At 46.8% G+C, this 15,669-nt stretch overlaps 1 pseudogene; it reads right to left on the bottom strand.

Moving 5' to 3' along the window:
• Positions 1-512: 512 nt before the first annotated feature.
• On the bottom strand, positions 513-9,165 carry LOC146187745 (uncharacterized; annotated as a pseudogene).
• Positions 9,166-15,669: the final 6,504 nt, after the last annotated feature.

The following is a 15,669-nucleotide window of genomic DNA, read 5'->3' as shown; positions in this document are numbered from 1 at the left end:
GTCTCCCAATTAATGGTAGGAAAATTGAAATCGCCAAAGAGTAGAATGGTGGCATTAGGGTGCTTTATTCTGATTTCATTCAAAGCATTGTTAAATTTACGAGGGAAATCTGAACTGTTATTAGGGGGGTTGTAGCAAACGCCAATGAGAACTGAGTGGGGTAAAGAGTGAAGTAAGATCCACAATATTTCGATATCTGATGACAAGTTATAGTATGTGCATGATAGCTCCTGCCTAGTTGCAATGAGTACTCCCCCTCCCCTCTTGTCTTTACGGTCTTTGCGGAAAAGACGAAAATTTGGCAAGTCAGCTAGGACCTCCCTGTCAGAGATGTCAGAGCGTAGCCACGTTTCTGTCAAGATTAGTAAGTTGCTGGATGATGATAAGACCAGATTAGAAACGATGTCGCGCTTTGAAATAAAACTGCGGATATTAGTGAAAATTGCTGATAAAGACAGAATAGGTTGCGGTGCATGTTTAGGACTGTTTGCCGAATGTTGACGGAATGACTGCTATTTAATCTCTTTTATGGTTTGTGAAGCTTCGTCGTAGGTTTAACGCTTAGGACCGATGTGCAGGGTTTTAAAACGCAAGGCGAATTTATCTGTTATTGTTCTTGCGTAGGTAACTAGCTGTTTTCGAATGTTACGGACCGCAGGGGAAAAGTCCTCACCAATGCTATAATTTGTGCCTTTAAGCTTTTTGCCATAAGAGAGGATTGTTTCTTTGGTTTTGGATGATGAGAACTTTACAATGATTGGCCTTATGCGATCTGTGGAATAACGGCCGAGACGGTGAGCGCGCTCGATTTGATTCGGGTCAATTTCATAATCTAGATGCGTGGAGCAGTGGTGAATGATTGTTTGTTCTGAGTCCTGATAGTTTTCGGACGCATTAGTGTCAGGGATATTATAAAATATCAGATTGTTGCGCCGGGAACGATTTTCTGCGTCTTCTACGCGTTCTTCTAGTTTGATGATCTGCTGGCTCAGTTCAGTTGTTAATGTTTTCAGGCTGTCTATTTCAGAGTTAAGGGCAGGAACAGTGGCATAGTGCGATTCGAGGGTAATCATGCGTTTGTTTAAATCGGCTAAGGTTATGTCAGTTGTTTTGAGCTGTGCTTTGATGTCCTGCAAGTCGGAAATTAGCGTTGCTTGTCCAGTTGTCAATTTCTGCAGTTCGAACAGTATAGTCTCAGAGTTCTCGGGCCCAGGGTTGGTCTCCACATCTCCCGACAAGAGTAGTAGTGAACGAATGGCACGTGAACAATCAATAACAACACTAGCGCAGCACTGCAGGCTCGGCAGCTGTATTAGGAAGTAATTACTAGTTTTTTTAGCGAAAAGAGAGAACTTGTTACCAACCTGCATTATGAAGACAAACGGATTAGTAGTCTGCGCTTTTGCACAGCTACCGAGCCCACAGAGCGGCGGCGACAGATGCGACACATTTATAGATGCTTCAGTCGATGATGGTTGCCTCGCTGGGGATGGCCATGCACGATCCAGGATGAGGTAATTCGGCGGCGGCGGCGCATGCAGGTCTGGGGCCGGTGACGTAGCGGGGAGGAAAGCTGCATTTTCATGGTGGCGAGTGGTCGTCGATAAACAAACAGTACATAATCAAAAGAAGAGTTTTATAGACGTTTTTATGTTATTTAGTCATTTATTTAAGCAATACTGCTAGCCTTTTGGTAAAGGCCCTTTTCAGGAGTGGGTGTTATGTAAAATGCACGTTGAAAGGAAAACCTAACCAGGCAGTAATGTACAAGGAAAAGCAATAGCATGTCGCCAACAAACAGCACATCTGAAGGCAGAAAGACAATGAGCCACAATACAAAGTGCAGGCATGGCCAGTGTGAGAACGAACATGCAATGAACGAGCACTTTCAAGAAACATCAATGCGGAAGTGTGCTCAAGAAGAAAATGCAGACATTTGTTGGATTGCCCACCTATAAGGAAATTGCACACATAAGTGAGAAGCGAGTTTATGACTTAAATGGTATTAAAGCATCTTCAAAAAAGATTCGAGTGTTGGAGCTCCATGGCATCACGGCTTAGGTCATTCTGTTCTCGAACGGTTCGTGGGAAGAAGCTTTTGAAAGGCTTCAAATAGTTTTCTGTATTTTAGAATTGTGCGATCGTGTCGGGCGTTGACAGATGTTTTCAAAGTAGTTATTTCAGCTTAGTTTAACTTGCTATGGTAAATTACGTACAAGTATTTTAGCATTTCAAGACGTCTTTTTTCCTGCAATGTTTCTAGGTTTGCTTTGCCTAAACGAACGCTCTATGATATTTTCCAGCCATAATCAAGCTAACAGATTTTCTTTGAACGTTTCAAGATTAGGTACGTTGGCTTGGGTGCATGGACCCCAAGCAACTTATGCTCATTCCAGAATTGGCCCATTTAAGGTGTGGACCATCGCAGGGACTTACTTAAAAACCTGGCTTATATATTGCTTTCTTTTTAAAATAGGTAATAAGGCCATTCCGCTAAAGGTCAGATGTGATCACGACACCTAGATACCTATAAATGTCTGCAAGCTATTAACGCTGCCCACTAGTACTAAATGAAAAACGTTGAAGGCTGCTTTTTGCGAGTTATCCTCATGGATATACTTTTTTTCATTTATCCCCATATGCCATATTGAACACCAAGATTCTATTCATGGTAAAGCTACCTGTAGCAGGACGCGATCATTCGCGCTTTCGATTTCCTGTTAGAGGATGTCCTCAAATAGCTTCACTGGTATTAGCTGAAGAATGTCGTTGGTGAAGACCGAGAAAAGAAGAGGCCCAAGTACGAATTCCTGCGGCACGCAAACTAGTCCTGCCCTTGATCCTACGCCTTCAACAAATACACTCGGTTGCCGATGGGACAGGTACGCTTCTGTCCAGGCAAGATGTATGTATGTATGTATGTATGTATGTATGTATGTATGTATGTATGTATGTATGTATGTATGTATGTATGTATGTATGTATGTATGTATGTATGTATGTATGTATGTATGTATGTATGTATGTATGTATGTATGTATGTATGTATGTATGTATGTATGTATGTATGTATGTATGTATGTATGTATGTATGTATGTATGTATGTATGTATGTATGTATGTATGTGTGTGTGTGTGTGTGTGTGTGTGTGTGTATGTATGTATGTATGTATGTATGTATGTATGTATGTATGTATGTATGTATGTATGTATGTATGTATGTACGTATGTATGTATGTATGTATGTACGTATGTATGTATGTATGTATGTATGTATGTATGTATGTATGTATGTATGTATGTATGTATGTATGTATGTATGTATGTATGTATGTATGTATGTATGTATGTATGTATGTATGTATGAGAAGAAGAAGAAATGGGCATGGGCAGGACATGTAGGGCGAAGAGAGGATAACCGATGGTCGGTTAGGGTAACAAACCGGATTCCAAGGGAAGGAAAGCGTAGCAGGGGGCGCCAGAAAGTTAGGTGGGCGGATGAGGTTAAGGAGTTCGCAGGGGTCAAGTGGATGCAGCTAGCACAGAACCGGGTTAAGTGGAGAAATATGGGAGAGGCCTTCGGCCTGCAGTGGGTATAGTCAGGCTGATGATGATGTATGTATGTATGTATGTATGTATGTATGTATGTATGTATGTATGTATGTATGTATGTATGTATGTATGTATGTATGTATGTATGTATGTATGTATGTATGTATGTATGTATGTATGTATGTATGTATGTATGTATACCCTCTGGGCTTACAGGAAGCATTATAGATGGGATGCGCCTTTATACATTGTTATATATAAAAATACAATGAAGGTGAAGAACACAATTGCATTTGAAAACATACAGACAAATGAGTATGATAGCAATGCAACAAAATAGAAACATAAGAGTACACGAAATAAAAAGAGAAGTAGAGGAAAGAAACAAGCAACAAAAAGGTTTATATAGGGATAAAGTCGCTTTGTAATGTTTTTGTTAGCGCTTTGCGAAAACTATGGGTGTCGGTGATAGGAAATAATGACTTAGGCAGGTGGTATGGAGGTATAAGACGCTGGTGTAATGTCCCGAGACTTGAGTATGTGGTTATGATAGTGAATTTGTGAAAGAGGGAAAGACTTAATAGTTTTCTTCGGAAATACAGAAGGGGGTGGTGAAGCGCAGTTGTATTATTGATGCCAGCAGTAAGATTACAATTGTTGAGAATGAAACGGACAGAACGGTTTTGTACGCTTTCAAGGATTCTTATTAGAGTAGCATGTTCAGTTCAGTTCAGTCGTTCAGTCGTGTCCGACTCTTCGTGACCCTATGGACCATGTCACGCGACACTTTCCGGTCTCTCACTATCTTCCTAACATCACATAACTTCATCTGCAGTGCCTCGAGGATGCCATCTAACCATCGCGTTCGCTGCCATCTACAAGCCATCTGCAAGAACATCTACAAGTCATACAAGAACAACTGCGTACCATCCCCAGACCAATGGACTTACGAAGCGCCTGAACAAAATGATCGGGGACATGATCGCTATGTACGTCGATGCTGAAGACAAGGCTTGGGACGCCATCTTGCCATACGTGATCTTCACGTATAGAGTCCGGAGTACTGGAGAGTAGCATGTACTGGCTGCCAAACTGAGCATGCATATTCGAGGATGAGCATGGCATCAGTGACGTAGAAGAAAAGGAAAAGTTACGTTACGCGCAATGTATCCAGCTTTTATTTCATTTGAGATTGTTAGTGATATGCACGCCTAGATATCTGTATGAAACAATGCGGTCAAGTGGAGTATTATTAAGTACATGAGTGGGGCAAGCTGACTAATTTCGAAAGATTTGTATTGTTTTACATTTGGAAGTATTTAGTTGCGTTAGCCAAAGGTGTGTAATGTTGGATTGTTATTGTATCGTTACAGCTTTAGATCTTGCGGTGTATGAAACAATCTTCAGGAAACAGAAAGATGGAATTTGAGATTTGATTAGGACGATGTAAATTAAGAAAAGTAACGGATCCTTGAGGTACCCTAACCTCCATCGACACATACTGTCATCGATGCCGCAAGAAGAGGATATTTTTATATTATTAATAACTGAGTGGAGTAATAGATGCGTCAAATAAGGTCGGGTCCATTGGAAAGATATTAGGGAATTGAATGGCGGAAATATTCCAGAGGATGCGGGTCAAAATGAATGGCTGAATGCGAGGTTAAGTACAGAAGCCGCGATGACTGCTTGGCATTACATCACCTAATTATTAGTGAGAGTGATAGCCTTACTATTGTGGCTTTTCAAGTCATTCCAAAAGTGCTTTGGGTTAGTTTTAAGTAACGATAGGAGAGTGGTGTCACAGATATTTAATTTTGCTTCCTTCAATGTCCTGGCGTGCTCTTTTGCTGCGACTGCATAGGCGGACCACATATCAGCAGTTGGCAATATTTTCGCTCCACAGAAACGCCTTTCTTTGATTTTTGATAATCGGTTAAGGTTTCCAGTGCACCACGACGCGTTAGATTATCGATAAACCTTCCTTTAGGGACTGTATGCTTTTATTAGGTGCGTAGCTTCACCTTTGTGCTGCGATACTTTCGTTTATCTTCGACTGATGCGTTAGCCTTTAGTCAAACGCTGTCAAGAAAAAAAAAGAAAGATCGGCATGGATAGCAGCGAAGTCAGCTTTATTATAATCCCTGACAAGTCTCCGGCGCTTGATCTTTTACAGGCCGGTACAGAAACAGAAAAAGTAACAGGTCCTGATCAATAAGTGCGGGCAAGTTACTAGTGATGAAGTATTCGATGATAACATCAGTAACAAATGTAATGAAGTTGTGGTAGAAGTAACGCGGGTAGGATTATTGAATTGTGATACATTGAAATCAAAGGAAATGTTAAGAAAGCTAGCACACACACACACACACACACACACACACACACACACACACACACACACACACACACACACACACACACACACACACACACACACACACACACACACACACACACACACACACACACACACACACACACACACACACACACACACACACACACACACACACACACACACACACACACACACACACACACACACACACACACACACACACACACACACACACACACACACACACACACACACACACACACACACACACACACACACACACACACACACACACACACACACACACACACACACACACACACACACACACACACACACACACACACACACACACACACACACACACACACACACACACACACACACACACACACACACACACACACACACACACACACACACACACACACACACACACACACACACACACACACACACACACACACACACACACACACACACACACACACACACACACACACACACACACACACACACACACACACACACACACACACACACACACACACACACACACACACACACACACACACACACACACACACACACACACACACACACACACACACACACACACACACACACACACACACACACACACACACACACACACACACACACACACACACACACACACACACACACACACACACACACACACACACACACACACACACACACACACACACACACACACACACACACACACACACACACACACACACACACACACACACACACACACACACACACACACACACACACACACACACACACACACACACACACACACACACACACACACACACACACACACACACACACACACACACACACACAAAAGATTACAAGCCGTTCTCACCGATGATGCATACACTACCAACTGGCCATTTATTTGTGGTATGAAGAAAAAAATTGAAGTGGGCCGCATATTGCCGCGAAACCTTCAAAACTGTATTTGTTAGTTTTTAGCAGCCGCCGGCATGCGGCCTTATCACTATGATTCTGGGACGCATATCAATTCTGTACTCTTTGAATGCTCGATCTCACGAGACGCGCCCTTATCAGTTTCGTTGTCGCGCAAGATGCGCCGAGATCTGTCTCGAAGATTCCGGCCACTTGCATATGTTTCTACAATGTTCCATGTTGTGCTAGTAGCAGTTTTTCATGTTATCTAGGGGGTCTGAGTGCCTTTAAAAACTGAGCGTTGACGTGTGCGACAGGAATTTTTGTTCAATGATCGACGAGCAGGTTTGTTGCTACCGCAGCCACCCAGTTAATTAGTTCTTTCGCGGCCGCAAGTGAGCCCAATAAAGAATTGATTTCAGTAGTATCCTGCAGTGTCCTCATTTGGTATTTACGGCCTTGGCACCGCTACATGACATCTGGTGGAGATATTGTGACCCCGACACCGTGACGGACCCCGAAGATAGCACCCGTCGAGCAGAAAGCACCCTTGGTTTTCGTCGAACCCCGTGAACCCCCCTGCTTCCAAGGACGACCGGACGAGAATGCAGAAGACTGGCTCGACCTGTTCGAACGCGTGGCAACGTTCAACACCGAAAACGTCGAAGCGAAGCTAAGGCAAGTATATTGTCCTCTTGAAGGGTGTGCCCGTATTTTGTTTGAAAATCACGAGGAAGCTTTGAAAGATTGGATGATTTTCAAGACTACTTTTTTTACTGCCTTTGCAAGTGCCATCCGGAAGGAACAAGCCCAGGCCCTACTTCATTCAAGACTTCAACTCTCAAATGAGCCTCTCCTGGTTTATGTTGAGAAGATGAAGCGCCTCTTTGGTGCGCTGACCCTAACATGACCGAAGGTGAGAGATTGAAATTTTTAATGCGTGGCGTTAAAGGGTCTCTTTTTGCAGGGCTTGTCAGGGATCCGGCAAAAACTATGGCGGAATTTGAAATCGAAGTGTCTACCATGCAGAGAACGATAGACACAACAATGCGCCACTACGATCGACCGGTCCAACAGGTCTACGCAAGCCCCTACAGTAGCGCATCTGCGAGTGGAGAGAGCCTTCGGGACCTGATCCGGGAGATCGTGCGAGAGGAGCTCCGCCGATTGCTATCATCATGCCAGTAGCCCCACTTGGCGATCGACGCTCGCGGATGTCGTCCTTCAAGAAGCCAAGCAGCCACTGGGCGTTCCTCAAGCAACGGCTCCGATGGCTGCAGTTCTAGAAGCAGCTGCAATGAGCAATGCTGCTGCATTACGTCGTCCTGCCACCCGAAACTCCTCCCCCCAAGCTCTCGCCGTACCATCCTGCTACATAAAGCCGCCCATTGGCCCCCGCCTGCCAAGTCTACCAACGGTCCCCAAGCCACAGGAAAGGCGACGCCTGGAGGGTTTCGCCCCCGACGCCCCACGACCTCATCTGGCGAGCGTCCTCAAGACATCGACAACTTCATGCGGAGGGCAGAGCACGTGTTGCCAAGGCGTCTATCGCGCTCACCATCACCGTTCAAGCACCGCTTTCTGCAGCCAGGCCAGAGCTACGTGCGAGGAAGGTCCCCTAACCCGCGCAGGGAAAACTAAATAGAGCAACCTTTGGAGGCGAGGTTACTTCACGGCGAAAACACAAAGGTCCTTCTCCGCCGACGAGTGACGACGATGCAGCCATTAAATCGCCACTCTACAAGAGGACAACGTCGATGAGATCATGACCAGACTTCAAGTTGACATCGCCGCCCACCGAAATGACGACGGTGTACCCCGGCCGCGGCCTGAGCATGAGACGAAGCAGAAATCTAAAACCGAAGAGATGTGCAATACGAGGACGAAAACATGAGACCTTGAGGTTTCTGTCGACGGTCGAACAGTCATGGCCCATTAATCTGCACCGCTGGTGGTAACCTTATTGAGCAGTCCGGGCGATGCACCTCAAGAGTGACAGTGAATGGACGCATTTACCCTTCGGGCTTCGTGGCCTTGCAGCAGTCCTCCCGTAACGTGATTTTGGGTATGGACTTTCTGAAAGAGCATCGGGCGATCATCGACGTGAGCTCAAAGCTCATCAAGCTCTACACGGACAAAGTAATACCTTCCACGACACACTTCGCTCTAAACGTCCTCGATGAAGTATTGAGTATACCGCCCCGATCAAAATCGTCGTCTCCGTGGTTACCAGCGACATCGAAACTGCTGAAGGTGTCGTTGAAGGAAACACCCTGTTGCTTTTGGAGCGTGGAGCCGCAAGAGGCGTCGCCCGTTTCCGTCATGGACAAGCTCAAGTGCTTGTCACGAACTACACCGAAGAATACCTGCACCTTAATAGGGGCACGCCGAGTGAGGTAGCATACACTCGAGAAGTCTTCGCCCTTCCCCGCCAGCTTGAAGCGATGCACGCAACCGAACCAGGCAGCTCAATTTCGACATCAACGCAGCGCTCCCTCCACATAGGCAAGACCAGATTCACACTCTTCTTGAAAGCAAGCTACAGCGAGTGCTTGCCTTCAGCGTCGAAGGTGTGACAAACTCCACTGACAAAGCATCGCATCAAGGCAACCAAGTGTGGGTTTGGACTCCAATGCGCCGACGTGGACTAAGTGAAATGTTGTTGCGTCGATACTTTGGGCCATACAAAATCTTCGCCACGTCGGACAACTCGACTTAAAAGTCATTCCCGACGGTACGACAGCATCACAACGGCGACGCGCGCACCCAGAAATCGTTCATGTTGTTCGTCTGAAGCCTTATTATGCGCGTTAAAGAATCCGTGGTGCTTAAACTTTGTAATGTTAATGTTTAGGTTGCTTTGTTTGTTTTGGAACATCCAGGCGATGTTTTTTAAAGGGAAATTAATACTGCGATACCTAAAAAACTGGTTTTGTTGTTTTTTAGAAACCACCGACATGCGGCCTTATCACTGTGATTCTGGCAAGCATATCAATTCTGTATTCTTTGTTAATGATCTGTGTCGCGAGACGCACCCTTATCAGTTTTTTTGTCGCTCAAGATGCGCCGAGATCGGTCTCGAAAGTTCCGGCCACTCGCGTATGTTTCTACAATGCTCCAGGTGGTGCTAGTAAAATTTTGCGACGTTATCTAGATGGTTCTGAGCTGCCCTTAAATTGAGTGTTTACCTGTGCGACAGGCATTCTTAGTTCGACGATCGACGAGCACTTTGTTGCTATCGCCGCCGCCGAGTTGCTTAGTTCTTTTGTTGGCGCCAGTCAGCCCAATAAAGAATTTATTTCAGTGCTATCACGCCTGTGTCCACTTTTGGTGTTTTCGGCCTTATTGTAACCACTGCGTGACAATATTTGCAGGGAACTTGACAACCCATTGCTCTCGTTGTGGAAATGATGTCACTCAACAGGACCCGAGGGGTAAGCATTGTGTGGCCAGGTGCACGGAAACCAAGGTGCTGGCTCGGCCAAAAGACGCTGTGAGGAGAGAGGTTAATGAATACTTTAAAATGACTGCGGGTCAAAGAGGGGGAATGTGTGAGTGTACTGGCTGTGGCGCTCAGCAGGAAGGAATTGCTACTGCTTCGTTTGGACACTAGGACAAGAAGATAGGCGTAATTTGTCATTATTATCGTTTTATTTTTGCTTCAGAATCTTGTGTCCAAATTTTCCTCCAAGTTTTTTCTTCTTCTTATTGTACTGTGAAGGTTCCCGGGAATAGAGATACGAAATCAACACACGAGGCGGCAGCACTTGAAAATACAAAACAAATCTATAATTTTGAATAAAACCAACACGTACAAGCAAGGAAAGGAAAAGAAACACGCGCAACGAACAGTAAAACAATATACAAAAACAGAAAGGTCCACTCATGTGTTCGTGTCCTTCGAAGTGGTGGTGCGTTCGACGAATTGATGTGGCTGGGCGTCGGTAGAGTCAGTTTCTAAGTGCGTCCCGAATCGCTGAATCGGCTCAACGGCCGCTATAGGAAATCATGTGCACTGCAGCCTGGATCCGACAGCCACGCGTCTCGTAGGCGTACAGTCGAGCGCGATTTGAATGTTATCTCGCGAGCGTCGACCAGCTTAGCACTCTAGGAACCTGGCGGCCGGGTTTGGAACAAGAAAAATTATAATTTCGCACTCTTCTCTCCCTAGTTCGCTGTTCCATACAACCATCACCCCCGCGACAAACTCACCGCCCTTTCGCTCCATTCTAAGCTTTCTATTTGTTGCGATAAAGAGTCCAATTTCAGATGATACCGAAGAATACGTCGTGCGCACAACGGTCACTGCCTGTTCGCAGAACCAAAAGAAAAAAAAAAGAAAGTGACGTCCCTGCAGGGAGTGACGGCTGCTGAAGGAACAGCAAAAAGAGTGCGGGAAGCTGGCCTAATACCTCCCTCGCCTCGGCAGAGAATTCTGGGCCATGGTGCTGTTCATGTTCCCGGTCGACGCTCGAGCAATAATCTTCAAATCGCGCTCGACTGTACTTCAGATGGCCGCCCACCCTTCTGGCGGCCACGTCATCACCGCTGCTGGGAAAGGCCGAGTCCAACTGCGCCTGAGTCATATAGAGCAGGCGGACGCGCCTGCGCTATAGGGTCCATCCCACTCTGAAACCCCCTAAGTCTGTGGCGGAAGCAAAAGCCTTGTCGCTCTGGTCGCAGCAGACAGACGCAGCCGAGAGACGTTTTCTCCCGACTGCTCTGTTTCGTGTCCTCGTCCCCCGCTCTGCCTGCGCTCTCGTCTCCGCCTGCTGCTTGCTTCACGTGGCCCTTTCTTGATGCGCCACGTGTTGGCTGCTTGCTGCAAGTGGCACTTTCTCGATGCGCCACGTGTTTTTACCTCCTCTTCCTCGTCCCCGGCGCCGTATTTATGTGGTGCTTGCTCCTCACAAATCCACCCTTGAAGAGATTTTTCCCCCAGAAAAAATTAAACTCGGCCAGCGACACAGTAAGTAGACGCGAGAAGACGCTACGAAGAGTTGGTCTTCTCTGCCGACTCCGTTGTACACGCACAGCACCGCGAAACACCTCACGCACTATGTCATGATGCACACACGATAAATCATCGGTTGGCACAAATTCACAGTTTTCACCGCAAACACAAACGATAATCTATAATGCAACCGAGATAACATAACGGCTAGATAGGCACTCATGCTCTTTGCATTCGCTCACCATGCAGTTCACGAATAACGGCTGCAATACTGATGACTACACTAACCTCCGTATTCACAAACCGGCCTAACCTTTACCTTCCTGCAAGTGCAAAGGCGACCTTCATAAAGGTAACGGAAAGGGGATGGTAACGCAAAGGCCAAGCCGCGTTTCAAAGACCCACCTTAGGGCAGCCTTCCGGAAGGGGCGCCTTAGCGCGGTTGTAAGCGATATGGTAGCGAGGCTAAACAAATAATAATGTTTCAATCAGCAGCATATGTTCGCTCCTAGAAATTGCAGTTAAATATATACAAGAGCTGCCATGCGCTTCGTGCTGCTTTCTGTGAGCATTCGTTTTTTTCTTCTTTTTTTTTCTGGTGTCTCAAAATGGGAACAAAAAAAAAAAGATGCTCATTTACGGAGAATGAGCGTGGCGTTCTAGTAGACCTTGTCAACAGTACTACAAGACAGTGTGCTAGCCGGAAAACGTAGTACAAGTGGAATCCTGGTTATCATTGCGCGAACGCCAACCTGTCTTTTTTAAAGAAGAATGTAAGGTAAAGTATCGTTTTTATTTTATTCCCTTGAGAATAAGTCGCAGACGGCGAACCACGCAGCGAGATCACCAGTACGCAGATGGTACGGCATACAGCACGGGATCACCTGTCGCAACTTGAAATGTCCCTGCATATATATAGAAGCACAGGGCGATCAGCAGTCACAGGAGCAGACGGGCAGGGTTAACCGCGGTTACGCGAAACCATGCTACGGCGGACCCAACCGCGGTTATCGCAAACCGAGCTTGGCGACCTCGGTTTGCGTCGTTAAGGCCGCTGTACGGTTGCTTTTTAGACCCGCTCCGCACGTGTGCGGGCGCACGTTTTCTGTCCGCTTGCAGACGTGGCGCGGAAGGGGTGTTGTACGATCGTTTTGCTGACTGCCGTTCAGCCGGACGGTTCCAGCGTCCCGATTGGCGTGGCCGGGCATCGCCTTCGGTCCAGTAGCATGCTCCCTCAAATGACATTCAAAGCTGGCGCGCAACCCGTATTTTGGGGTGCTATCGATTTCGGCACCTCGGCGCTATTCGCTTGCCTCAGGATCACCATGGCGTGCTTTTTTCTGTGATCATGGGCTCTCGTCAGCTGCCAAATGAGTAGCGCTTCACTACAGTTCAATAACACGGAAAGTTGAGCTAGTTGGTACTGTCGTGACGCTGGGACTAAGTCGACCCGGCCTTCACTTGGTAGCGTGCAGAGACTCGGGGTTGAAGAAAGACTGAATCTTCGAAGTTGGTAAAATATGTACAAGCAGGTTTAATGGCACTTTGAGAAACTTATTCACAAGATTATTTACACGAAAAAGAAGGGTACATCAGCAAAATGGCAAGCGTTAAGAGTTCATAGCGAGAAGCGACTGGATGAGCCGTTTACCCAGGGCTCAGAGCGACATTTCGTGCTCTGCAGCGTCCTTAAAACCCCCTATGTCCAGCCCCTCTCTGAAGATGCTGACCAACCAAATCCAGGGCACGCCCCTCAGATATCGGCATCCAATCGAACACATCACTGCACTGATGGTCTGAAGCACTGACTGGCCCGGCATTGTTTCGTTGAGCCTGGTCACTTGTTGGCGGGAAAAGCTTGGGAACGGCGAGGAGGTACATTTCTATTCTTCAGCCAAGAATCGATAGACTGGTTCCGGCAAGTGGATTTACTTCTCAGAAACCCAAGTGCACGTGCGCGCCGCATACGCTCCCAGCATTGTCCGTTTTTGACAATTGCAAATCTTTCCTGCATTCCCGGGAAATCATTTAATGGCCGTGTGCGTCATGCTCCTTTCTTGTCCTGCACGTCAGCGGACGTGTCACTCTGTCGTCTCCTTTGGTCAGTAGGCATTCCTCACTGGACGATAAGGCTTCTCGACGGGAAGGGTGAACAATTGAACCAATGCACTTCCCGCTATTTCCCGCAGGGGGACATTTCTTTGTGTTTTTCTAGACGTTCTCTTGACAGGGTCAATTTGGCATTTGCAGGGTGTCCACAAAGCAAAACAGTCTTACAAAACAGGATTCCTGGAAACAGGCTCACTTAGAGCCATTGTACCAACACCACATATCCACAGCACTTATCCATGTCCACAGGCGAACAAAAGAGCGCACAAGTGCGGATGATGCACGGTTGTAACAGCCTCCTCCCCCGCCAGAAGAGTCTCGGAGGGCAGCAGTCGCAGCTGCTGCATGAAGAGACGATTTAATGGCCTGCACATGAACGCTTGAAGCTCGCTGTTGCTTGTCGCGTTGTCTTGATTGTCGTAGGCCAAATTGCTCGAGCTGTCTGAAACTCAACCACATGTCGAAGCAAGTACTCGGCTCCCGTCTGAAGAGACCACGTTAAAAGAAAACTGCCATTGTTGTTCGAGAAAAGCCCACTCTCAAGACGTTAGGACCCACGTATGCCTAGAAAACCAAACGTGCTGCTTTACATAGTCACACATGTACAAGTGCACGAGAAAAAAAAAAAAAACCTGATTATCAATTTGGATACATGGTGAGGAACATCTCGGACCGCTTAGAAAGAACGGCTAAGCGCGTCCGCATTCCCATTTAACTTCCCCTTTTTGTATCTTATTTCAAAATTGTACTGCTGTAAAATCAAGCTCCACCTAAGAAGGCGACTGTTCTTCGATGTCGCAGTTTGCAGCCAAGCCAGGGGACAATGGTCCGTCTCTACGGTGAATTTGGCCCCTCCAAGATAGCATAGCACTGCAATTTTTGAATGGCCCATACAATGCAAGCGCACTCTTTCTCTGACGCGCAATAAGCCCTCTCTCTAGAACTCAGTTTTCTGCTCAGGTAGAGCACGGGGTGCTCATTATCGTCGTCATCTCTCTGGCAGAGAACAGCACCTAACCCTCGATCACTGGCATCACACTGGACCGTGAATTCTCGGCCATAGTCTGGAGCTCGCAATACCGGACGGCTAATCAGCACAGCCTTCAGGTTTACGAAGGAGGCTTCCCTTTGTTCGTCCCAGACTACATTTGTCGGTTCTGTCTTGCGGAGAGCGTCGGTCAGAGGGCTAGCCAAAGCTGAATAGTTAGGGATGTAGTGATTGTAGTACCCAGTCAGACCCAGGAATGCCCGAATTTCCGTCTTCGTGCTCGGCCGCGGGTAGTCTGCTACCGCAGAAATCTTAATCTCGCTGGGTTTCCTGAAACCTTGACCTACATTGTGACCCAAGTAGTCCACAGTCGCCCTTGCCAGGCAACATTTCTCGGCCTTTACGGTTAGTCCAGCTTGACGCAAAAGGCTCAGTACAGCTCTCAGATGTACCATATGGTCCGCCCATGAGTCGGAAAAAACCGCAATGTCGTCTAAATAAGGCACCGCGAATGTTTCACACCCCTTTAAAACCCTATCCATGAGTCGGGAAAAACAAAATGGAGCATTTTTGAGCCCGAAACTCATCATTGTTGGCTGGTAGCTGCCCGTCGGAGTGACGAAAGCCGCGTATCTGCTGGCGCGTTCAGTGAGCGGTATTTGCCAGTATCCTCGAGTAAGGTCCAGCGTAGTCACATATGCCGCTCTACTGACCTGTTCTACTCTCTCCTCAATATTCGGAATAGGATACACTTGATCCCTGGTGGGAGAATTTAGC

The sequence above is a fragment of the Amblyomma maculatum genome, chromosome 5 (assembly GCF_055883805.1).
Source record: "Amblyomma maculatum isolate TAMU_Amacu chromosome 5, ASM5588380v1, whole genome shotgun sequence".
Taxonomy (NCBI): Eukaryota; Metazoa; Arthropoda; class Arachnida; order Ixodida; family Ixodidae; genus Amblyomma; species Amblyomma maculatum.
The sequence above is the reverse complement of the archived record's forward strand: the minus strand, read 5'-3'. Positions and strand labels throughout refer to the sequence as shown.